The following is a 26343-nucleotide window of genomic DNA, read 5'->3' as shown; positions in this document are numbered from 1 at the left end:
GTGGGAAACTGGGATTCCAAATCCCACTGCTTCTGCTGCGCCGGAGACACTGCCCAATTCAATCCTCCCACAAGCCTATTGCTGATGTGTGGCCTCCTGCAAGGGTGAGTGACCCATCCACGTGGGCATCCTGGACCTGGGGGGGGCTTGGCCTCCATCCCAAAGTCTGACGTCATCTCAGCTTCTGTGACATGATGCCCACGTGAATGTTTGCAAGAGTCATTGCCTCTGCAGTGATTTCACATCTGCAGTAACTTGTCACAGCCACACAAATACGCTTTACCTCCATATGCAGACCCTGTTTGCCACTTCACATGGGCTGCTTCGGTGCATTTTACCCCAAACAGGGATGCTCTCCTGAAGAACTACTACATAACCCAAAGTGAGGAAATCATGATGGTTCCCACATTTTAACCCAGACCACAGACCCACTTCAGCTGTCGCCACCTGCCACACTGTCTGAGATGTCTTTTCCATTCTGATCTAGTTTTCTTTTTCTGGAACTGCTCCTGAGACTTTCCCTTCTCTGTGCAACTCTGATGGATTTAAGGAGCACATGGCTCCAATCTGAATGGTATTTTCTATATGGCTTATGTCACTTGCACTGTTTTTGGTGTCCATCCATGTTGTGACATGCACCAGTCCTTCATTTTTTCACTAATATGTTTATGGTTAAACATAAGAACATTGACCACTTGAAATATTTCAGGTACAGTTCTCTGGCCTTAGCTGAGTTCCCACGGTTGTACATCATTCTCCAGACCTTTTTCATTCTCCCTGAGGGAGACTGTATGCATGAAACACCAACTCCCCATTCCCCTTCCCCTCAGCCCCTACAGCCACATCCAACTTTGTGTCTCCAGACACCTCATCCAAGTGGAATCATACAGTATCCGTCCTTCTGCGAAAACCAGCATCCTGTCCTTGTTCCTGATTTCAGAGTAGAGCTGTCAATCTTCAGACCCGAGCATGGTGTTTCCTATAGATTTCTTGAAAAAAAAAATTACCCCTTATTCCTGCTTTCATGAGTGTTTATATCAGCAACAGATGTTGGATTTTGGTTAGAATATTTTCTGCATCAATTGATATGAACACGTTTTTACTTGAAAACTTACTATGGTGGATAACATTGCTTGGTATCACTCTACTGAACAATGTTTGAAATGTTTGTGAAGACACACTTGCTTATAGGGCACAATATATTTACATTTATGGTGCACAAAAGAGCTCTTGGTTTTGACTTTTCCTAAGGAGGCTTCTTACATCTATTTTAAGAAAGGTATAGGAATGTGTTTTGCTGATTTTGTGATGATTTCAATGGGGTTGGGTTAGTGATTACGATGAGGGTTAGGGGTTAAGGTTAGGGTTAGGGTTGGGTTAGGATTAGGTTCTCCCTGTCCTCTTTTGCACAGAGCCCATTCTCCTCCAGTAACTGGAGTGATCTTTTTGGAACATTTCCTTTGGGCCTTTCTGTGGTCTGTTCCCCTCCTGTCCATCCTTTCTAGCCTTACCTCTCCTTCTGTGCCCTGCCCTCTGTGGGGTGTGGTTGTCTTATCTATGTCTCAAGCTCAATGCCAAGTCTTTCTATTTGCTGTGCCCTCAGCCTATGATCATTCTTCTCTCCCACTGCTTCATGTCTGGCTTGTGTCCTCACTTTCTGGGCCTCAATTTGCTGCTAATGACCTGATCCATGCCATCTGGGTGTATATGTGTGCCTGTCCCTTACTTAAATGTAGTGCCTGTCTTCCCTTTGTGAGTAATTTACTAACCTGCCAGTGATGGGGCAGGCATAGGGAAGTAGCCTTAGTGTCTGTACAAAAAATCAGTTTCAGAGGGGCTCACCACACTTGCCTAACGATGGGGGAGCTGCTTTCCCCATGTTGGGGAGCGGGTAGTCACCTCAAAAGGACACCAGCCATGTGAAATGGTTGGACAAGACTTAGATGAGGTAGATGACTTGTTGTGCAGATATAGACCTGAAGTTCTGTGACCACATGGGTGTGGAGATCCTGTCCCCCTTCTTTGGCACCCTGTACTCCAGTTTCTACCTGGCAGCCCACAAGGACTTCAGCGACAAGTGCCAGCCACAGTCCTAGACCCACATCCTCAGGGACCAGGGCAACATTTACTACTTGGGAACCTTTTTTGGGGTATCACTGATGAAGGTTCACTGAATGACCTTGACCTGTCACCATGCAATGGGGGTCAACCTGGCCAATGGGATGGAGGCCATGTGGCATGATGAAAGCCACTTAAACAGGTACATGCTGGACCACAAGCTCACCAAGATGCTATCCCTGGAGCACCCCTGGTACCTGCGGCTGCTGGGCTGTCCCCAGAAGACCTGTGGGACCCGTGGCTGCTGGGCTGTCTCTGGAGAACCAGTGGGACCCACAGCTGCTGGGCTATCCCTGGAGGACCTGTGGGACCTGCGGCTGCTGGGTTGTCCCCAGAGGACCTGTGGGACTTGTGGTGGCTGGGCTGTCCCTGGAGGACCTCTGGCTACCCATGACTGCTGGGCTACCCAACCACCATCCCACCCCAGCCATGAAGAAACTGAATTTGTGGCTGTGTCTAAGAATCACCAGGACACCCAGAATGCATGTGGGGCTGCCCCCATCTCCATTAGGGGGTGCTGCCAGTGGAGCCATCAGAGCAGGTTCCTTCTTCTGTTCCTTCGAGGGAGGCTGTGGAGCCCGTTACTGCCCACATGGGCATGTCCAGAGTCCCCAGCTACACCCACACACAGGAGGCCTGCCTGGGGATGCAAGGTACTCTCTTTGTGGTCACATTTTGATAACATCTGGGTCATTTGCAGCTGTGAATGGCTCCAGTTTTATGTCAGATGCTTTTCTGTGTTAATGTGGTGCAACCATCTTTAAAAAGAACAATCGAGGGAAAAGGTTTTCTCCCTGGTTCTAAACAGACACAGGTTGGTGGGGCTGCGAGCAGCCCTGCAGCAACCATGGAGCCAGAACTGGGCCTTCCCTCCCAGTCCCATGGGACTTCAGGGCCATGGGTGTGTCGAGCCACCTGTCAGACCCCCAGTCCACTGACCACCAGAGGCCTTGGTTGTGGCCTCTAGCTTGGCCTCCAAGAGCATGGAGCCCTCTGGGTTATATATGGTTCCTGCCTTGGTTTTAAATGGCTATTTCTGTGCTGGTGTTTGTGAAATGTGGGCACTGGCTCCATCTGGGTGTGTGTCCTATTGGGATTCCTCAGTGCCCACTGGTGTGTTTGCACTTGTGCCCTCATCTGCTTGCACTGTGTCTTAGCAAGCATTTGCTGAGTGCCAACTGTGAACTCAGTCACCAACAAGGGGCAGACTGTGAAAGCTAGAACTAAGATACAGGATTCCTGCTCCAGGGCCCTCCTGGGACTCATGATGACCCTGTCCTCTTGACTCACTTCTTTCCTGCTGTGTTGTAATAGACATACAAGTGATACTGTTAAGCATATTTCAAGGTACAATTCGTGGCAATAAGTAAATTTACTGTTCTGCACCTGATACCTCCATCCATCACCACAACTTTGTCATCATCCCAAACTGAACCTCTGCACATGAGACCCTAACCCCTCATTCCCCCTCCCCAGCCCCAGCACTCAGCAGCTCCTTTGATCTCTATGAATCAGAGTGTTCTCTGTCCCTCACAGGTTGGGTGCTCTAGTATCAGTCCTTTAAGGACTGGCTTATTCATATAGTGCAATGGGCTCAAAGTCTGGCCCCATTAACCTGGACCTGACCCACTTTTCCCCCAAAGGAGTGGCTCAGTGCCATCCTGTCTAAGTTGAGCCTCCTCAGTCCCCTCTGCCCTCCTCATCTTCCTCCTCAGCCTGAAGATGATCCCAACCAATCTGCCACTTTGAAGACATTGCAGTCTGGATGCCAGGAACATACCCCGGGGGTCTCAGGCCTCACCTAGGCCTTATCTCAGGCCTGTCCACGTCAGGTGCCTGCACCCCCCATCAGCTGGTCACTTGCTCCTCCCACATGTGTCCCCATTTCAGGAGAGGAATTAACACCAAGTCCAGGCCCTTGGAGTCCTCTGTGACTTCTTGCTTACCACCAAATCTCCCATTAGTGAGGTGGCTATTGCAGGCATTCAATGACCAAAACATTTAAAGGCATATGTGAGTCTCTGTTCCCTAGGGCAATGGATAATAGTTGGTGCAAATAGATACCAAGCAGAATCACTGAAAGAAAGTCCAAGTGATGAGGAGCTTTACAGAAGAAGGGTCTGGAAGCTCTGATCTATTCCTAAGCTCCTAGGACACTAGATGCATGGGCTGAGTGCCTGCTCAGGGCAGACTTGAGAAGGCCCTAGGCTCTCCTCTCTGGTGATCATCAGACTCAGCAAGTAGGAAGTGAAGGCCAAGGCAGAGTCCTAAAAGGCGTAGCTGGTGCTGAAGGTATATCCCAACACCCACACACCCAGAACCCTCCTCCCCAACTCTGAAGACTGGAAGATTTGTTTTGTTTTTTTCCCAGAGGGAGGGACGTTTCCAGATGTTTAAGGAAATCTCACCCAATCAACAATTGACCACTACATTCACAGAACAGACACTTCTGTGGCTGCATATGACAAGGAATACAGATTTGACAAAATCAGTTCAGAAAAGTTACTAAGCCAACAGCAGAACTGCAGTGAGAGGAGCAGAAGCGGTGAACCCTGGGGAGGAGCAGAACTGGTATTTGACTTTCTGCATTGCACTATTCGCAGTGCCCCAGATCCAGAGGCAGAGAGATGGGTAGTGGTAACACAGGAAAGGAATCTATTTCCCTGCAGCCCACACTGGAAGGCAGAGGTGTGGCCTGGTCTATAGGTGTTGAAAACACTCCTGGGCTTTTATATAAGGAAAATTTAGGACAAAGGTCTATGGGTAGGTGCAGGGGCAGTAAAGTTCCAGTTGATCACTGTCTTGGGGTCAGTCATTTGGGGTCTTCTTGGCATCAGACAGTGATTATTGGTTGGAGGGTTGTTTCAGTGCCCAGCATCTTTTTCACTTGAGTTAACAGAGGAGCCCAAAGGAAGGATGTCATTAGTTAGGAAGTACAGACGAAGATTAGAGTGGAGGTGGGTAAAGGCCTCTTTCACTCCAAAAGTGGGGGATCTCCGAGCTTCTGCTACACATATTGCCCTGCTCATCACTTCCAGCTGCCTGGTCCTGAGTTCTGTCTTTTTAATGAACATGTTTCTCTGAGTTCCATGAGCCACTCAAGCAGGTTTTTTTGAACCTGAGGAGGAGGAGGAGGAGGTTGTGAGACCTCCAATACAGCCATATCTGTAGCCATAGCTCAGAAACATGGGTGACCTCTCTGCCCAGCCACTGGCTGACCACTAAGTAAATAGCACAGGGATTCAGAGGTCACACATAGCAAAAAACACAAACTTGACAAAGTTAGTTCAGGAAAGTCACTAAGCCAATAGTAACAACTACAATGAGTAGCAATAATGAAGCCTGGTATGGGGAAGTTTTGATATACAGGATTCTCCATTATAATATTCATCATAACACCCTGGACTTGTCACTGGGGCCAAGTCCCCTGGCTGGTGGTCAGGTAGCGCCTATGTGTTCCACCTGCCTCTCCCTGGCTCTCCCAACCATGCACAGCCCTGTGGTGCTTTCCAGAAGAGGTTGGTTTTAACCAGGGCCAGGAAGATGGGATGGGTTTTCCTGACTACCCCTGCCCCCTGCCCCTCTGCAATGCTGCAAGAGAGGAAAGTTTTCTTCAGCTCCTCTTAACACCCCAGGCTGGGTCTGAAAATTGACAGATGAACAGGAGAAAAGCAGGCAAAGTGTATTGATTTTTTTGGTGGGAGCCTCACAAGAACATGGAGACCAGCAGAGGCAATGGGAGCAGAGAGCTCTTCTCCCTTTAGACAAAGAAGCAATAAATGTGTGAAGAATTGACAGACATGGATTTGGACTAGGGCTGGTAAATGGTAAAGAAGTAACTAGGAAGGTAAGGGTTAGTTTAACCAGGTGTGTTCGTATGGCCTTTGTGGCCCTAAATTCCTTCACTCTGGTGATAAGCTTGGTCTTCCCTGTGGTCTCGGGAGAGAAAGTGCCACATGGGAGTATGCTGACCTGCTTCATGGAAGAAGAGCTGATGGCTGGGGATCAGAGGGAACTTCTGGCTTCTTCTCTATGCAAAATTATTTCAGTTTCTATATTTAATTTGCCCAGATGCCATATTTTGAGTAGTGTGTCCTGACCCTCACTGGCCTGATGACCCTCTGTCTCCCCCTAGTATCCGGGACATCAAATGCACTGCTGTGGAGACCTCCCAGCCCTGGGGCAGCCCCTTGTCCAGGGAGATGCCTGGCTCAAGGAGAGGGTTGTCTATGACTTCCCACATGGGTGCCCCATTGCTAAGGGTGGCCACCCTTCCTCAGGGAGATTGGGGGGGAGAATGCAGATCTTACTTTGAGAAACTGACTTCATTTCCTGAAAATGGGATATTTCCTGAAAATCAGATTTCCTGATAGTGGGATCAGACAGGAGATCTATCTTTAGTATTTTGGGGAAGTGCCATACTTTTACTAGCATGGCTGTGCCAACTGAAGTCTATTCTGGATGATTTCTACCTATAAACCAAGCTTTTCTGAGAACCTCTCTAGCAGAGAACACGAGGAGAACATTTTCAAGACGTTGCAAAGTATACTAACCATAGGAACAAACTGGTAACTTAGAAACTATTGAAATGAAGAACTGGTTCTCCTTCCATTTCTGGTTAGTACGCTGTTCTGTGGCTTAATCCCACTTCAGGCAGCTGGAAGGTTGACCTCCCAGGTCAGCTGCCACCAAGATAGCTACTGTTTCCAGAAATTCTTTGGGGTGTTGCCGGGTTTCCCCACCTTTGCACAGACCAAGTTGGCGACCTCTGACAGTGGAGTCATGGGTCCTCCAGGCATGGTCCTCCCCCATCCCCCCAAAGAGCCATCACACTGAGGGTTTAGGGGGATGGGAACTTCCCCTAGGCAAACCACCTGAGATTCCCACAGTCCCTACCTGACCTTCAGATGCTCCTCTGTTACTCCTGAGCCTCTGGTGTCTTCCTGGAACCCTGACCTGGCTGTTTTCAGACAACTCCCCCAGTGGTACCCTCACTTTCTGGGAGGGGGATTTGCTGAAATCTGTAGCATGTCCTGCTGCTTCACCTGGATTGCTTTTTGATGGCACATCATCTGGGCTATCTGAGGACTTAAGACCGTGGGTCTGAGGCCTGGAGTGATTCTGAGCAGAGCTGGTGGGTTGGGAGGGCTGCAAGGCACAGAGACAGGTTTCCAGAAAACTGTCTGGGGTTCCCAGCATCTTACTGTTTTTGAATCAAAGCCCTGAGATCCTTAAAATGCCAGCAGTGTTAGAACATTGGCCAGAAAAACACATGTCTTTGTGCACCCGACACCACCTAATCTATTGGCCTTTTCTTGTCACTTGAGCTGAGTATGAAGGATTGGGAGTGGGAGCTTGTGGGGGGTGGTCCTGGGCCAGACTTTGTGTTTGGGGGACAAAGGCCTTCTATATAAGCTTGTACTGAGCCTGAGGAGGGGTCTGTGTGGAGAACCCCTCTGCAGGCACTGCTGTCCCTTTATGTCCCCTGAGCCTGCCCCAGTGCACCTGCTGCTGAGGGAGCACCTGCCCCCTCCTTTCTGCCTGAGGGCTCTCTCCAGCACCAGTAGTGCCTCTTCCTCTGTGAGTCACTGCCAGCCTGCAACGTGGGAAAGTGGAACTCAATGACATCCAGCCCTGGGGACAGAGCCAGTGCGGGTGGGACATAGTCTCCTAGCAGGACTGAGCACTAGGCCCACACTGCGCTCACTCTCCTCCTGGGGGCTCACGGTGCCACATCCTCCCTCAGTCTCCTTGGACCCAAGTTCTCCTCTGCTCGGGGACAATCTTTGTCCCGGGCTCCACATGCTGGGACTGGGAGCAGGTCATCTGGACCTTCTGGACTTGTGCTTCCATGCCCATGACATGGGCACAGGCTGGCCTCATAGACTTGTCAGAGGAGACCCAGTGCAGGAAGATGCAGGGTGTTGCAAGGGAGATGCTAAGTGACCCCAGAGGGAGCACACAGGCCTTGCACAAAGCACCAGGCTCACAGCACCCAGCACAGAATGCAGGCATCAGGCCACAGGTCATGGGGAGTCCTGGCAGGGGAGGCCCTGGTGGGGGCGATCCCTGAGGAGGGTCCACAGAAGGGTCCCTGAGGAGGCAGGAGACAAGGAAGACAGGAGACAAGGAAGATGCCAAGACAGAGCTTCCCAAGGATGTTGATGGAAGAATCAGAGGATCGCAGAGGTCCTTGGGAAAACTGAGAGGTTCTGGACGTGTTGGATGAAACACTGTCATTTGGTCAGAAAAGTTGTGTCACAAACCCCCAATCGACACTGGATCATTTACTCTTCGTTGGTTCTAGGAATCAGTGCATATGGGCCATTAGAACTCACAGTGCATGAAGTCTAGGATATACTTATTTTTCTGGACTAGATTCTTCTTGAGGAAGTGCTAAGCATGGGTCTCCATTTTTTTTTTTAAATTTCTTTGTATATAAGAGGTTTTTATTTCATTACAAATATTCTTTACATAGACAAATTTAAACATATGGGTTGATTTCTCCATTTTGAAAGTTAGCATTTTTTTTTTAGTATGGCAGACAATTATGTTCTTATTGTTGCTGCATTTTTTATAATTTCTTTTCCGCTTAACAGTATTCATTGTTTTCGCACAACACCCAGTGCTCCATGCAATGCATGCCCTCCCTAACACCCACCACCTTGTTCCCCCAACCTCCCACCCCCCGCCCCTTCAAGACCCTCAGGTTGGTTTTCAGAGTCCATAGTCTCTCATGGTTCACCTCCACTTCCAGTTTCCCTCAACTCCCTTCTCCTCTCCATCTCCCCATGTCCTCCATGCTATTTGTCATGCCTCACAAATAAGTGAAACCATATGATAATTGACTCTCTCTGCTTGACTTATTTCACTTAGCATAATCTCTTCCAGTCCCATCCATGTTGCTACAAAAGTTGGGTATTCATCCTTTCTGATGGAGGCACGATACTCCATAGTGTATATGGACCACATCTTCCTTATCCATTCGTCCGTTGAAGGGCATCTTGGTTCTTTCCACAGTTTGGCGACTGTGGCCATTGCTGCTATAAACATTGGGGTACAGATGGCCCTTCTTTTCACTACATCTGTATCTTTCACTACATCTGTAAATACCCAATAGTGCAATTGCAGGGTCATAGGGAAGCTCTATTTTTAATTTCTTGAGGAATCTCCACACTGTTCTCCAAAGTGGCTGCACCAACTTGCATTCCCACCAACAGTGTAAGAGGGTCCCCCTTTCTCCACATCCTCTCCAACACATGTTGTTTCCTGTCTTGCTAATTTTGGCCATTCTAACTGGTGTAAGGTGATATCTCAATGTGGTTTTAATTTGAATCTCCCTGATGGCTAGTGATGATGAACATTTTTTCATGTGTCTGATAGCTATTTGTATTGTCTTCATTGGAGAAGTGTCTGTTCATATCTTCTGTCCATTTTTTGATATGATTATCTGTTTTGTGTGTGTTGAGTTTGAGGAGTTCTTTATCCTGGATATCAACCTTTTGTCTTATAATTTCTTTTCCGCTTAACAGTATTCATTGTTTTCTGTATTCACAGAATACTGAAAACAGTATTCACTGTTTTCTTTTGTCTGTACTGTCATTTGCAAATATCTTCTCCCATTCCGTGGGTTGCCTCTTTGTTTTGTTGATGGTTTCCTTTGCTGTGCAGAAGCTTTTGATTTTGACGAAGTCCCAAAAGTTCGTTTTCGCTTTTGTTTCCTTTGCCTTTGGAGACATATCTTGAAAGAAGTTGCTGTGGCTGATATTGAAGAGGTTACTGCCTATGTTCTCCTCCAGGATTCTGATGGATTCCTGTCTCACGTTGAGGTCTTTTATCCATTTTGAGTTTATCTTTGTGTATGGTGTAAGAGAATGGTCGAGTTTCATTCTTCTACATATAGCTGTCCAGTTTTCCCAGCACCATTTATTGAAGAGACTGTCTTTTTTCCACTGTATATTTTTTCCTGTTTTGTCGAAGATTATTAGACCATAGAGTTGAGTCCATATCTGGGCTCTCTACTCTGTTCCACTGGTCTATGTGTCTGTTTTTATGCCAGTACCATGCTGTCTTGGTGATCACAGCTTTGTAGTAAAGCTTGAAATCAGGTAACGTGATGCCCCCAGTTTTATTTTTGTTTTTCAACATTTCCTTAGCGATTCAGGGTCTCTTCTGATTCCATACAAATTTTTGGATTATTTGCTCCAGCTCTTTGAAAAATACCGGTGGGGGGCGCCTGGGTGGCTCAGTGGGTTAAGGCCTCTGCCTTCGGCTCGGGTCATGATCCCAGGGTCCTGGGATCGAGCCCCGTATGGGGCTCTCTGCTCCGTGGAGAGCCTGTTTCCTCCTCTCTCTCTCTGCCTGCCTCTCTGCCTACTTGTGATCTCTTAAAAAAAAAAAAAGAAAAATACCGGTGGAATTTTGATCAGAATGGCATTAAAAGTATAGATTGCTCTAGGCAGTATAGACATTTTAACAATGCTTATTCTTTCAATCCAAGAGCATGGAAGGGTCTTCCATCTTTTTGTTTCTTCTTCAATTTCTTTCATGAGTGCTCTTTAGTTCCTCGAGTACAGATCCTTTACCTCTTTGGTTAGGTTTATTCCCAGGTATCTTATGGTTCTTGGTGCTATAGTAAATGGAATCGATTCTCTAATTTCCCTTTCTGTATTTTCATTGTTAGTGTATAAGAAAGCCACTGATTTCTCTACATTGACTTTGTATCCTGCCACATTACTGAATTGCTGTATGAGTTCTAGTAGTTTGGGGGTGGAGTCTTTTGGGTCTTCCATATAAAGAATCATGTCATCTGTGAAGAGAGAGAGTTTGACTTCTTCATTGCCAATTTGGATACCTTTTATTTCTCTTTGTTGTCTGATGGCTGTTGCTAGGACTTCTAATACTATGTTGAACAAGAGTGGTGAGAGTGGGCATCCTTGTCGTGTTCCTGATCTCAATGGGAAGGCTGCAAGCTTTTTCCCATTGAGGATGATATTTGCTGTGGGTCTTTCATAGATAGATTTTATTAAGTTCAGGAATGTTCTCTCTGTCCCTATGCTTTAAAGTGTTTTAATCAGGAACAGATGCTGGACTTTGTCAAATGCTTTTTCTGCATCAATTGAGAGGACCATGTGGTTCTTCTCTCTTCTCTTATTGATTTGTTCTATCACACTGATTGATTTGCGAATGTTGAACCATCCTTGTAGCCCAGGGATGAATCCCACCTGATCATGGTGGATAATCTTTTTAATGTGCTATTGGATCCTATTTGCTAGGTTCTTGTTGAGAATCTTAGCATCCATATTCATCAGTGATATTGGTCTGAAATTCTTTTTGGTAGGGCCTTTGCCTGGTTTGGGGATCAGGGTAATGCTGGCTTCATAGAAAGAGTCAGGAAGTTTTCCTTCTGCTTCAATTTCTTGAAACAGCTTCAGGAGAATAGGTGTTATTTCTTCTTTGAAAGTTTGGTAGAATTCCCCAGGGAATCCATCAGGTCCTGGGCTCTTGTTTTTTGGGAGGTTTTTGATCACTGCTTCAATCTCGTTATTAGCTATTGGCTGATTCAGGTTGTCAATTTCTTCCTGGTTCAATTTTGGGAGTTTATAGTTTTCCAGGAATGCATCCATTTCATCTAGGTTGCTTAGCTTATTGGCATATAACTGTTGATAATAACTTCTGATGATTGTTTCTACTTCTTTGGTGTTCGTTGTGATCTCTCCCTTTTCATTCATAATTTTATTAATTTGAGCTTTCTCTCTTTTCTTTTGGATCAGTGTGGCCAATGGTTTATTGATCTTACTGATTCTTTCAAAAAACCAGCTTCTAGTTTCATCGATACATTCTACTGTATCTCTCGTTTCTACCTCATTGATCTCTGCTCTAATCTTTATTATTTCCCTTCTTGTGTGTGGAGTTGGTTTAATTTCTTGTTGATTATCCAGTTCTTTAAGGTGCAGAGATAGCTGGTGTATTCTGGATTTTTCAATTTTTTTTGAGGGAGGCTTGGATGGCTATGTATTTCCCCCTTAGGACTGCCTTTGCTGTATCCCATAGGTTTTGGACCGAAGTGTCTTAATTTTCATTGGTTTCCATGAATTGTTTAAGTTCTTCTTTGATCTCCTGGTTGATCCAAGCATTCTTTTTTTTTCTTTTTTAAAAGATTTTATTTATTTATTTGACAGACAGAGATCACAAGTAGGCAGAGAGGCAGGCAGAGAGAGAGGGAGGGAGGGAAGCAAGCTCCCTGCTGAGCAGAGAGCCTGATGTGGGTCTCGATCCCAGGACACTGAGATCATGACTGGAGCTGAAGGCAGAGGCTTTAACCCACTGAGCCACACAGCGCCCCTGATCCAAGCATTCTTAAGCAAGGTGGTCTTTAGTTTCCAGGTGTTTGAGTTCCTTCCAAACTTTTCCTTGTGATTGAGCTCCAGTTTCAAAGCATTTTGATCTGAGAATATGCAGGGAATAATCTCAGTCTTTTGGTATCAGTTGAGCCCTGATTTGTGACCTAGGATGTGGTCTATTCTGGAGATGGTTCCATGTGCACTTGAGAAGAATGAGTATTCTGTTGTTTTAGGGTGGAATGTTCTGTAATATCTATGAGATCCATCTGGTCCAGTGTGTCATTCAATGCTCTTGTTTCTTTATTGATTTTTTGCTTTGAAGATCTGTCTATTACTGAGAGAGGCGTCTTAAGATCTCCTACTATTAATGTATTCATATCAATATGACTCTTTATCTTGATTAATAGTTTTCTTATATAATTGGCTGCTCCCATATTGGGGGCATAGATATTTACAATTGTTAGATCATCTTGGTGGATAGTTCCTTTAAGAATGATGTAGTGTCCTTCTGTATCTCTGACTAGAGTCTTTAGTTTAAAAACTAATTTATTGGATATGAGAATCACTACCCTGGCCTTCTTTTGAGGCCCATTGGCATGAAAGATGCTTCTCCATCCCTTCACTTTCAGTCTGGGTGAATCCTTAGGTTCAAAATGGGTCTCTTGTAGACAACATATGGATGGGTCCTATTGTTTTATCCAATCTGCAACCCTGTGTCATCTTATGGGCGCATTTAGGCCATTCACATTGAGGGTGATTATTGATAGATACATTTTTATTGACATCGTGTTACCTTTGAAGTCTTTTCTCCTGTAGATTGTCTCTATATTTCTGTTCAATGCTATTCTTAGGATTTTCCCTCTTTTTCCCCTTAATATTTCCTGCAGTGTCAGCTTGGTGGTTGCATAGTCTTTTAAGCCTTGCTGGCCTTGGAAACTCTTTATTTCTCCATCCATTTTGAATATCAGTCTTGCTGGATAAAGTATTCTTGGCTGCATGTTCTTCTCATTTAGCGCCCTGAATATATCTTGCTAGCCTTTTCTGGCTTGCCAGGTTTCTGTGGACAGGTCTGATGTTATTCTGATGGGCTTTCGTCGGTACATAAGGACCCTCTTTGTTCTAGTGGCTTTCAAGCGATTGTATCTACAATTATGATTTCTCAATTTTACTATTAGGTGCCTTGATTTTTTTTTAGTATCTATAGTCTTGGGGGGAGTCCATTCTGCCTCTAGTACATGAATGCTGGTTCCATTCATGAGATTGGAAAATTTTTCATGGAGAATTTGTTCCACTATATCTTCTAGACTTCTTTCTTTCTCCTCCCCTTCACGGATTCCAATAATTCTGACGTTGGAACTTTTCATGACGTCATTTATTTCCTTGATTCTGTTTTCATGGGTTCTAAGCTGTTTGTTCCAGGATTCCTCCTGGTCTTTTCTCTCTCTCTGTTTGTCCTCCAGATCGTTAATTCTATCTTCTGTCTCAGTTACCCTAGCTTTTAGAGAATTCAGATTAGATTGGAACTCATTGAGAGCATTTTGAACATCATCCCTGGTGGCTTTCAGTTCTGCCTTAACATTGTGAACATCATCCCTGGTGGCTTTCAGTTCTGTCCTAATCAATTCCATTTTGTCATCCATGGCTTTCTCGAACCTAGCTATTTCCTGGATAATTGTTAGCTGAATTCCTTTTCTGACATATTGTCTATGTTGATAGCAATTAGCTCTGCCACAGATGGCCCAGCTTCTGAATTTTTCTTCTGTTGGGCATTCCTCCTCCTGGTCATTTTGGTGAAAGATGGCTGAATGGATGTAGCTGGATGTATCAACTGTGGTGCAGTCGAGGTGCACCCTGGAACACTTCTGAGCAATCAAGAGTCCCCACCTAAATGAAAGAAAAAAGAAGGAGATAAAAAAGAAAAAAGAAGAGAGAGAGATAGGGAAAAAAAAAGAAAGATAAAATAAAAGAGAAGGTCCCCCCAAGGTAAGATTTATGAGGTAAACAAATAAAAACAGACAAATAAAAAGACTGAGAAAAGTAGATGACAAGAAAAAAAAATATATATATATATAAAAGCAAGACAAAAAAAGAACCTCGTCAAAAAGAACCCCAAGTTTAAGATTTATATACTACTAGGACAAACACAAATACATAGAAACACTGGTGGAAGAAAAAGATGGGAGAGTGGTTATAAATTCTCAGTGTGGGGAAAAAATTTATTTTGATTCTTCCTGGATGTATCTTGATATCTTTGTTAAGGGACTCAAGTTTCCTAAGATAAAGGGGGATTAAAAATTGGTTTACCTATAGGGTTAGCTTTGATTGGGGAAAAGGGACTCCATTGAAGTTTAATTCTATATGTATATTAAAAAATAAAAATAAAAAAGAATCAACTAAACTAAAATGAAATTTAAAAAAATTAAAAAATAGAAAAGCAAAAGAAAAACGAGGGTATATGTATCAAAAAGTTCAGGTTCAAAGGTTATTATGGAATTTGATGTACTAGTCATCTTACTGTGATGTAAATAAGTTTAAAAATTATCTATAAAAAACGAACCAGAATGGTGGGAACGAATTAAAAATAAAAGTTGTATCTATGAAGTAGTGGTGGTTGTTCTCGTGTCTCCCCCCCCCCCCCCCCCCGTTGGCTTTCTGGGGGAGGGGTCTGCCACGTGGGTTTTCAGGCAATGTTTCCTGAGTTGAGTCCTCCCACCTCCCTCAAGGGGGTGGGCTCTGAGGAAACCGGTTTTTCAGACTTTTGTTCTCTGGAGGTTTTGTTTGTTTGTTTGTTCATTTGTTTTCTCTTGCCTTGACAGCTTTTGATGGTTTTTGGAGGTTTAGAGGAAAGCAAACAGCACCCAGACTTCCCTCTCAGAGACAAGCCTCAGTCTGTTCCCCTCTGGGTGCTACAAAGCACATAAGTTCCCCCTCAGACACTGGCAGAGTACGTTCTGATTTGCAGTCCCTGGGGACAAAGGAACTCCTGCTTGTACCCAAAACCACGACAGCAGTGGCTTTCTGGACAGCTCCAGACTGCTGGAGAGGTTCCAAGCAGTGATAGCACACTGAGATTTTCCTGCTGGCCCAGGCTGGGAGTACTCAGCCTTTCCAGGACCAAGAGTGCCGGGCTGGCACCTGCACGCACCTCTGTCAGGGGAAGGTGTAGGGAGCGACTCAGACTCTAGTAGTGTGGTGCAGTGTGCATGTGGGGTCTGCAAAAAGGCTGTGTTTCTGCCAGCTGGCAAGGCTTCCAGCCCCTCATGGAAGCCACACTCCATGCACTCTCAGGTGTGCTTGTGGCTCAGGGACCAAGATCTGGTTTCTTTGCTGCACTCTCTCTGGCTCAGCGCCAGGGGTGGCTGTCCTGGGTCTGGGGACTTAGCCCCTGTACCTAATTGCCCCGATTCCCACAATTTCCCCCTATGATCCTTTGCTCTTTTTGAGTGCTTTCAACCAGACTCCAAGTTAATGCTGGTTCCCAGTCGCAGGGCACTCTCGTATTGGGGTATTACTTTCCAATGGGTCGCTTCTGGTGGCTCCCTCCCCCTTTTGTTTATCTTCCAATATCAGTCCGACTTTCCCACTTCGCTTTACCTGCCCACTGGCATCTTCTGCCCCTGTAGAGATCCAGACATGTATAATTCTAACCTCAGGCTGATTTCATGGGTGATCAGGGTTCTTTGGTAGATAATCAGCTCACTTTAGGGTACAGGTTGAAACAGCGCCTCCTCCTAGTTCTCTGCCATCTTGTCCCCCCCCCCACACCTGTTTTATCTTCTGTTGTTAATTTTAGCCATTTTGTCAGGTGTCTGTTGATATCTCACTGGAGTTTCGATTTGCATTTCCCAGACAACCAATGATTCTGAGCATCTTTTCATGCCTGTAAGCAGTGTTTAAGTCCCCTTTGGAAGATTTTCCATTCATGTGTTCTGCCCATTTTTTAATTGAATTACAATTTTTTTAGGTGTTTGGTTTTATAAGATCCTTTTATGATTTCGATATTGAGCCTTTATCTGATATGTCATTTGCAACTAGCTTTTCCCATCCTGTCGTTTGTCTTTTCATTTTGTTGATAGGATCCTCCACTGTGTAGAAGTTTGTTGTTGTTTTTGTTGATGATGATCATGATGAAGTCCCATTAGTTTATTTTTGCTGATGTTTCCCTTTTCTGAGGAGACGATTTAGTAGGAAATTTTTATGGCTGAAGACAAAGAGTTTACTGCATGTCATCTCCTCTAGGATTTTAAAAAAAAATTTATTTATTTTTTAAATTTCTTTTCAGTGTTCCAGAATTCATTGTTTATGTACCACACCCAGGGCTCCATGCAATACATGCCCTCCTTAATACCTACCACCAGGCTCACACAATCCCCCACCCCCATCCCCTTCAAAACCCTCAGTTTGTTTCTCAGAGTCCATCGTCTCTCATGGTTCATCTCCCCCTCCAATTTCCCCCATCTGTATTTCTTCTTTGGAGAAATGTCTGTTCATGTCTTCTGCCTACATTTTAACTGGAGGATTTGTTTTTTTTGGGTGTTGAGTTGTATCAGTTCTATATATTTTGGACAGTATTTCTTTTTTTTTTTTTAAAGATTTTATTTATTTATTTGACAGAGAGATATCACAAGCAGATGGAGAGGCAGGCAGAGAGAGAGAGAGAGAGAGAGAGAGAGAAGCAGGCTCCCCGCTGAGCAGAGAGCCTGATACGGGACTCGATCCCAGGACCCTGAGATCATGACCTGAGTCGAAGGCAGCGGCTTAACCCACTGAGCCACCCAGGCGCCCCTTGGACAGTATCTCTTTATTGCACAGGATATCTTCTCCCTTTCAGTAGGTTGTATTATTATTACTTTTTTCATTGTTTTTCCACTGTGAAGTAACTTTTATTTTGATGTAGTCCCAATAGTTCATTTTTGCTTTGTTTCCTTTGCTTTAGGAGACAGTCTAGAAGAATGTTGCTATGGTCCATGTTAAGAAGTTACTGTCTATGCTGTCTTAGAGGATTTTTATGGTTTCAGGTCTCACATCTTCTAACTCTTGAGTTTGTTTGTCTGTATGGTATTAGGAAGTCAAGTAATTTCATTCTTTTGTGTGTAGCTGTCCAGTTTTTCCAACACCATTTGTTTTAGAGATAGTCCTTTTCCTTTTTGATATTCTTGCCTGCTTTGTGGAAGATTAATTGACCACATAATTGTGAGCTTCTCTCTTGTTCCCTTGGTCACTGCATTATTTTTGTGCCAGTACCACACTGTTAGGATGACTACAGCTTGGTAGTATAACTTGAACTCTGGAATTGTGACTCCTCCAGCTTTTTCTTCTCAACATTGCATTGGCTGTTTAGTATCTTTTGTGGTCACATACAAATTTTTAGGATTGTTTATTTGAGCTCTTTTTGTTTAATAGAAATTCAATAAGCCAACTTATCATTAGTTTCAGATGTAGTATTCAATAATAGGTCAGGTGTGTATAACACCCAGGGCTCATTGCATCATGTGCTCTCCTTAATACCCATCACCCAGTTACCCCATCCCCCATCCATTTCCCCTCCAGCAACCCTCAGTTTTTTTCTGTAGTTAAGAGTCTCTCATGGTTTTCCTCCCTCTCTGATGACTTCCCATTCCATTTTCCTTTCCTTCCCTTATGATCCTCTGTGCTGTTTCTTATAGTTCACACGTGAGTGAAACCATATAACTATTGTCTTTCTCTGATAGACATTTTACTCAGCATAATACCCTCCAGTTTCATCCAGGTTGATGTGATGGTAAGTATTCATCCTCTCTGATGACTGAATAATATTACATTGTAGATATGAACCACATCCTCTTTATCCATTCCTCTGTCCATGAATATCTGGGCTCTTTCCATAGTTCAGCTATAGCAGATATTACTGCTATAAACATTGGGGGGCAGGTGCCACTACTTTTCTAAATCTGTATCTTTGGGGTAAATACCTGGTAGTGCAATTCCTGGGTCATAGAGTAGCTCTATTTTTAACTTCTTCAGGAAGCTCAATACCATTTTACAGGGTGTCTGTATGAGCTTGAATTCCCACCAACAGTGTAAGAGGGTTCTCCTGTCACCACATCCTCACCTTTATTTGTTGTTCCCTGCCTTGATAATTTTAGCCATGCCAACTGTTGTTAAGGTGGTATCTTATTGTGGTTTTGATCTGTATTTTCCTGATAGCTATTGATGTTGAGCATTTTTTCATGTGTCTTGGTCACTTGAATGTCCTCTTTGTAGAAAGGTATGTTTGTGATTACACTAATGTGTTAAGCTAGAACAAATCTGCTCTGAAACCTGTCCCACACTCTATCTCATATTAAAACAGAAACAATATTAGCTTTCTGGATTATGAAGTGGTATCTGTCTCTACTTATGCTCTTGAATGCATAGGTACTGAGCCTGGACAGAAAGAGACCATGGTTCCTGTGGGCTAGGATTAACAGATAGAGTATAAGAATTTAGAGAAATTTGAATTCCAGGCATACAGTGAATAATTATTGTTGAGTAAATACTCCCAGGTAGGGCTTAAGAACATTACATAACAATAGTTTTTTCAAATAGGTTACTGGGTAAAAAGTCTTTTTCTTTTTAAGGATTTTATCTGTTTATTTGACACAGAGAGAGAGATCACAAGTAGGCAGAGAGGCAGGCAGAAGGAGAGGGGGAAGCAGGCTCCCTGCTGAGCAGAGAGCCCGATGTGGGGCTCAATCCCAGGACACTGGGATCATGACCTGAGCCGAAGGCAGATGCTTAACCCACCCATGCACCCTGAAAAGTCTTTTTTTTAATTGTTTATTTTAATTCCAGTTGAGTTAACATGGTGTTATATTCGTTTCAAGTTAGGGGTAAGCCCAGTAGCATGGAAGATGTAATCTGCTTAGGTGTAAAAACCTTCACAAGCTCTGAATTGAGGGAAAGAAATAAGGAGAGTATCAAGGTCAATACTATGCTCAGTATGGTATTAAGATTGAGATTTCATTCAGATTTCTCTTGCTCTAAATCCATACTGGAGTTTAAAAAGGCATGATTTCTGACTTTGTTGTGGTATGAGTCCTCTGCATCACTCTGGTGAATAATTTCCTGGGATTTGGAGCCAGACCTCTGGGAGTGATCCTTTAAAAAGCAACCTAAGGTTAAGGTTAGGGGCTAGTGGCATGGCAGGCCTGATCTTCCATCCCTGTGGTGAACATCCCAGGGGGCTGAATTGAGGGCATGGGTCAGGGGGGTTATCAGTCTCTAGGTTAATGTCTAGGGGGCTGCTGAATATAGGGGTGGATTCAGGTGGGTATGCACATTTACCCAGATCTGAATCCATTGTAGAGTTCCAACTTGCACGGTATCTATCTGGGTGGCAGGCAGAGTCCTCTGGTATAACTCAGGAGTCCCCAGTCTGGATAGCATGCGGGCCAGGCCTTTGGGGTCAGAACCTGAAAACCTAACCTTGGTTTAGAGTTAGGGCCTTGGGGAATGACAGGACTGATCTGCTGGTGCTATGGAATGTTTCCTGGTAGACTCAGTTGAGGGTATGGGTCACAGTGAGTGTCAGGCTCTGGGATTTAGAAGATGGCCGATGAAACTGCTGGTGGTATCAGGTGGGCATGATATTTCTCCTGCTCTGAATCATTTCCCGAGTTCCAAATGGCAGGATTTCCTTCTGGGTGGCAGGTTGAGTCCTTTGGTATTGCTCAGGTACATCCAGTCCTTGGTGCTTTGGAGACAGGCCTCTGGGGTTGGAACACTAAGAATCCAACAAAGGGTCAGTTTTAGGGCCTAGGGGAATGGCAATCCAAGCTGTCAGTGCTATGGTGAGCATCACAAGAGGGGGCAGTGTGTTGAGGATGGAGGTCAGGCTGAGTGTCAGGATCCGGGTTTCTGGCCAGGGAGGCCAATGAAGGTGTGGGTGGCCTCTGGGGGGCATGCAGGTTTCTCCTGCTCTGAGGTTTTCACCCAGTTCCAAATGGCTCGGTTTCCTTCCAGGTGGTAAGTGGAGTCCTGTGGTGTGGCTCAGGTTTCCCCAATCTAGAGGGCATCATTGCCAGATCACTGGGAAAGGAAGTCTGAAAACCCAACTGAGGGTTAGGATTAGGGCCTAGGGGCCTGGCAGGCCCAATCTGCAGGCACTGAGGTGAGCTCCCCAGTGGGATGAGTTTAGGACAGGGGTCAGGCTGAGAGTCAGGCTGCAGTTTTGTGTCCAGGGTTGGGGGGCTGAAAGTGGGGATGGCCTCAGGGGGCCATGCAGGATTCTCCTGCTTAGAGGTTTTTACACAACTTCAAACGGCATGGCTTCCTTCTTGGGGACAAGTGGAGACCTGTGGTGTGGATCAGGGGTTCCCAATCTGGAGGGCTTGGAGGCCAGGACTCTGGGAATGGAAAAACCCAACCTAGGGTTAGGGTTAGGGCCTAGGGAATGGCATGCTCGATCAGCCAGCACTGAGGTGAACTCCTAAGGGGGCTGACTTGAGGGCGGGGTTCAGGCTGAGTATCAGCCTGCAGATTTGGGTTCAGGGGGGCTGCTAATGGTAGAGGTGACCTCAGGGGGACTGCAGGTTTCTCCTGCTTGGAGGGTTTTGTGCAGCTCCAGTTGGCACAGTTCTCTTCTGGGGGCAGCTGGAGTACTATGGTGTGACTCATGGATTCCCATCTGAGGGCTTGGGTGCCAGGCCTCAGGGGATGGAAGCCTGAAAACCCAATATAGGTTTAGGATTAGGGCCCAGGGTCCTGACAGGCATGACACGCCAGCGCAGAGGTGAGCTGCTCTGGTGCCTGAGTTGAGCATGGTGGTCAGGATGAGTGGCTCCCTGAGGGTTTGTGTACACAGGGACTGCTGAGGGTGGAGGTGACCTTAGTAGGACATGCAGTTTTCTCCAACTTGGATAGTTATGCACATCTACACTGGCATGGTTTCTTTCTGGAATACAGCTGGAGTCCTGTGGTTGGCTCAGGGGTTCCAGTCTGGAGGTCTTGGGGGCCAGGTCTCTGGGGACAAAAGCCCCAAATCCCAGCTTGGGGTTAGGACTTAGGGGCATGGCAGCCCCGATCTGCTGGTGCTGAGGCGGGATCCCCGTGGGGCTGAGTTGAGGCCAGGTGTCAGGCTCCGGGTTTTTGGCCAATTCTGATGAGCTTTCTGCCTAATCAATATCAATTTGGGCAGAAAGCCCGTGAGCATTGGTTGGCATTGTGTGGTGACTCGGGCCATATGCGACCCTGGCATGTGAAGGGCTTTCTTACTAGGTGGGTATTGCAACTGTCCAGGACCATAAGGCTGCACCCACACAGCTCCCCTGATGGCCCCCGCTGAGGCAAGCTCCCCGAGGGCAGAGTTGAGGGAGGGGGTGAGGCTGAGTATCAAGCTCCAGGTGTGTGGCCTGGTGCGGGGATGGTGGTGGTGGCCTCACAGGGGCATGCAGGTTTCTCCTGCTCTGCAGGTTTTGCACAGCTGCAAAAATACGGTTCCCTCCTGGGTGGCAGGCAGAGACCTGTAGTGTGGGTCAGGTTTCCCTAATCTGTTGGGCTTGGGGGCCAGGCCCCTGGAGATGGAAGCATGAACACCAAACCTAGGGTTAGGGTTAGGGCATAGGAGCATGGCAAGCCCAGTATGCCAGCAGTGAGGCAGGGCTCCCCAGTTGTGGCTGGCCTTCTGAGGCAATTCAGGCCACATGTGTGCTTGGCCTTCAGGGCACTTGGATAGGGCTAAGGCAGCTCCCCTGAAGGCCTCTGCTGCTGGAGGTGAGTTTGCCATGGGTTTCCTGGCAATTCTCATAAGCTTTCTGCCCAGATCCATACTGATTTGGGTAGAAAGGTCATGAGAATTGGCCAGTGTTGGGCAGAAATTCAGGCCGTGTGCGCACTCAGAGTTTGTACCTTTTCTCCCTAAGTGCATGTTCTACTTCATGAAAAGTGAGGTAAAAATGGAGTCATTTTCACTCTCCTGTTCTGTAGATGATCATTTTCAAACACACTGTGGTAGGATACACTAGTTTCTGATCGCATAAGGAATCCTCAGAAAGCTGCCATGAAAGATTCAGATTTCAGAGCATGTACATGTTCCATTGACATGTTCCTTTCAGTTTGCCCAGGTACAAAGGTAAGTGGAGAGAAATATGGCAGAAGAGAAAAAGAGTTATTAAGTATTCAGGCGGTAGTCTTTTCCCTTTCTCATGAAAGGCGTGGGCCAGCATAATTTTTTTTTTTTAGATTTTTTAAATTTTTGAACCGAACCCGGGCCGCGGCGGTGAGAGCACCAAATCCTAACCACTAGACCACCAGGGAGGGCCAGCATAATTTTAGAAGAAGGAAGGGGGATCCCAGATCTTTATGGCAGAGAGGGGAGCTCTTGGTCTGTCTAGAGCTGACAGGTCCCTGAGGAGAGCTGAGCTAGAGGCATGAAAGGGCAGAACTGTTGGTGCTGAGGTGGGTTCCCCAGGGGGCTGAGTTGAAGAAGGGGGTCAGGCGGTGTGTCAGCCTCCGGGTTTGTAGCTGGGGGGGTGCAGAAGGCGGGGGAGTCCTCACGGGAACATGCAGGATTATCCAGCTCTGAGGGTTCTATGCAGCTCCAAATAGACTGGTTTCCTCCTGGGTGCAGGTGGACTTCTAGGGTGTGGCTCTGGAGTTCCCAATCTAGAGGGCTTGGGGGGCAGGTCCCTAGGGATGGAAACCTAAAAATGCAACCTAGGAATAAGGTTAGGGGCTATGGACATTGCAGGCCCAATCTGCTGACACTAAGGCAGAATTTTGGGGGTCAGAGTTGAGGATGGTGATCAAGCAGCATGTCAGGCTCTGGATTGGTGGCCAAGGGTACCACCGAAGGTGGGGGTGCCCTCTGGGAAACGTGCAGGTTTCTCCTGGTCTGAGGGTTCTAAGAAGCTCCAAATGGCACAGTTTCTTCCAGGGCTGCAGGTGCAGTCCAGGCCTGAGTATCAGGGGTCCCCAATCTGGTGAGCTAGGGGCCATGCCTGTAGGATGGAGGCATGAAAACCCAACATAGAGTTAGTGTTAGGGCCTATGGGGATGGGAGGCCTGATTTGCCGGTGCAGAGGTAGGATCCTTCAGGGTTGGAGTTGAGGACAGGGGTCACGTGGTGCATCAGGCTCCAGGTTGGTGGATGGGGGCAGAGGGTGCCAAGTTTGTGGATCGCCTCAGGGAGACATGCAGATTTCTCCCCGTCAGAGGGTTGTGCACAGCTCCAAATGGCAGAGTTTCCATCTGGGTGGCAGGTGGATTTGTGGGGTGTGGCTCTGGGGTCCCCAATTAGGAGGGCTTGGGGCAAAGGCCCCCAGGGATGGAAGCCTGAAAACCCAATATAGGGTTCAGGTTAGGGCCTAGGGGCATGACAGGCCGAACTGCCAATATTGAGACCAGTGCCCCAGGTGGCTGAGTTGAGGGAGGGTTTGTCCATGTGTGTGCCTGGCTTTTAGAGTGCTTTCTTGCAAGGTTAGGGCCGTGACTACTCGGGACCTTGGGCTAGGCACAGGTGGTTCCCCTGAATGTCCGCACAGCCAGAAGGGAGGTCACCGGGTGTTTCCGCCCATTCATTCTCACAAGCTTTCTGCCCAAATTGATATCAATATGAGCAGAAAGCTCATGAGAGTTGGCTGGCATTGTGTGTCTGCTTGGGCCACAATCCCGCCCGCTGTTTGGAGCACTTTCTGGCTAGGTGCGTGTTGTGACCATCAGGGGACTTGGCCAGGAGCAGGCAGGCCCCATGTGGGACCCAGCTGAGGGGAGCTTCCCAGGGACAGAGTTGAGGGAGGGGCTCAGGCTGAGCATCAGGCTCTGTGTTTGAGGCCCAGTGGGGCACCGAAGGTGGGGGCATCCCAGGGGGCATGCAGGTTACTCCCACTCTGAGGGTTTTGTGCAGCTCAAAATGGCACAGTTTCCTCCTGGGTGGCAGGCGGAGTCCTGGGGTGTGGCTCCAGGGTCCCCAGCCTGGAGGTCTCATGGGACAGGCCCCTGGGGATAGGAGCCTGAAAAACCAATGGAGGGTTATGGCCAGGGCCTAGGGGCATGGCAGGCCTGATCCACCAGAGCCAGAGTGGGCACCCCAGGGGGCTCAGAAGTGGGAGGCATTGGTGTCGCAGGCACCTGCCTTGTAGAGCGCTTTCTCACAGGGTTCAGTGGGTGACCACAAGGGACCCCGGGCCAGGCCCAAGCAGCGTCACTGCGGGACCGTGCTGCTGGAATCGAGTTTGCAGGGGATTTTCTGGCCAATTCTCGTGAGACTTCTGCCCAAATCGAAATTGAGCTGGGCAGAAAGCTTGTGAAAATTGGCCAGTGTTGGGTGGCGACTTGGGCCCCACTGTTACCCGTGGTCTAGAGCCCTTTTTCATTTGGTGAGTGTGGAGGCCCCCTGGGAAATGGGCCATGACAATGCAGCGCCCGCGAGGGCCCCAGCCCAGGGGTGCTTTCTTGGGGCAGAGATAAGTTAGGGGTCACAGCTAGAACCCTGTGAGAAAGCCCTCAATGAGTCAGGCGCATGCAAGGCCAACGCCTCCTGCTACTTATCCTCCTGGGTTGCCTTCCCTGCATTGGGAGATCTGGCCTGCCATGCCCCTCGGCACTGGCCCTAACCCTCAGTTGGTTGTTCAGTCTTCCTTACCCAGGGGCCTATCCCTCGAGCCTTCAACTGGGGGAATCCTGAAACACACACCATAAATCTGCCTGCCACATGAGAAGAATCAGTGCTGTTTGGAGCTCAGAAAACACTCAGAGCAGGAGAAAACCAGCATGCCTCCACTGAGGCCATCCCCCACCTTCAGCGCCTTACCGGGCCAAAACTTGGAGCCTGATGCCCAGTAGAACTCCTCCCTCAACTTTCTCCCGGGAAAGCTGCCCTGTGTGGGGGCCCTCAGGGTAGCTGCATGGATACTGCCCATTTCCTAGGTAGCCGCTACACGCACTGAAAGAATTATCACTCTAGACCACAGGTGACAGTACGGCTCGAATTGCAATCCAACACCGGCCAATTCCCACAATCTTCTTTGCAAATTGATATCGATTTGGGCAGAAGGGTGGCGAGAATTGGCCAGAAAACCCCTGGCAAACTCGCTTCCTGCAGTGCCTGTTTGCATGGCTTTTGTCTGGGCCTGGCCTGGTGTCCCAAGTGGTCATGGCCCGAATCCTGTGAGAACTCCCTCTGTGAGTCAGGCACACGCTAGGCTAATGCCTCCTGCTTCTCACCCTCTAGTGTTTGCACCCCAGCACTGGTGGTTCAGGCCTGCTATGACCCTAGGTGCTGGGCCTAACCCTTGGTTGGGTTTTTAGTATTCCTTCCCCAGGGGTCTCTTCCCTGAACCCTCCAATTGGGAAACCCTGAGTTACACCGATGAGTCCACCTGCCACCCAGGAGAAACCTGTGCCTTTCTGAGCTGTGGAATACCCTCAGGGCAAGAGAAACCTTCTAGCCCCCACTGAGGCCGTCTCCAACCTTCCATGCCACACTGGGTTGAAAACTCAGAGGCTGATGCCCAGCGAGAACCCCTCCCTCAACTCTGTCATGCACCACAGAAGCAAGTTCTCTGGGGGTTTTCTGGCCAATTCTCACAAGCTTTCTGCCCAAATTGAAATCGATTTGGGCAGAAAGCTTGTGAGAATTGGCCGGCATTGTGTGGTGATTTGGGCCCACCTCTCACTCTGTGGTCTAGAGTGATCACGGGCTTGGTGTGTGTCTCTGCCATTGAAAACATGGGCTGTGACCATGCGGCCCCCCTGAGGGACCCTGCCCAGGGTAGCTTTCTGAGAGCAGAGTTGAGGGAGGGGTTCTGGCTGGGTGTCAGCCTCCGAGTTTTCGGCCAGATGAGGCACCAAAAGTTGGGGATGGCCTCATGAGGGCATACAGTTTTCTCTCGGTCTGAGTGTTTTCCACATTTCCAAAGGGCAC

At 47.2% G+C, this 26343-nt stretch overlaps 1 long non-coding RNA gene across 3 annotated transcripts in view; it reads left to right on the top strand.

The window, feature by feature from the left end:
• Positions 1-20559: 20559 nt before the first annotated feature.
• LOC116584761 overlaps positions 20560-26343 on the top strand; it is a 48002-nt gene continuing 42218 nt past the window's right edge. For 2 of the 3 annotated variants that reach the window (XR_004283321.1, XR_004283319.1), the window contains exon 1: positions 20565-20592. This is a non-coding gene — a long non-coding RNA (uncharacterized LOC116584761). Of the gene's footprint in view, positions 20593-26343 lie in introns of all 3 variants that reach the window. The other variant, XR_004283320.1, reaches the window with a different exon arrangement.

This window comes from Mustela erminea, chromosome 2 (assembly GCF_009829155.1).
Source record: "Mustela erminea isolate mMusErm1 chromosome 2, mMusErm1.Pri, whole genome shotgun sequence".
Taxonomy (NCBI): Eukaryota; Metazoa; Chordata; class Mammalia; order Carnivora; family Mustelidae; genus Mustela; species Mustela erminea.
This window is presented reverse-complemented; position numbering and strand designations above follow the sequence as displayed.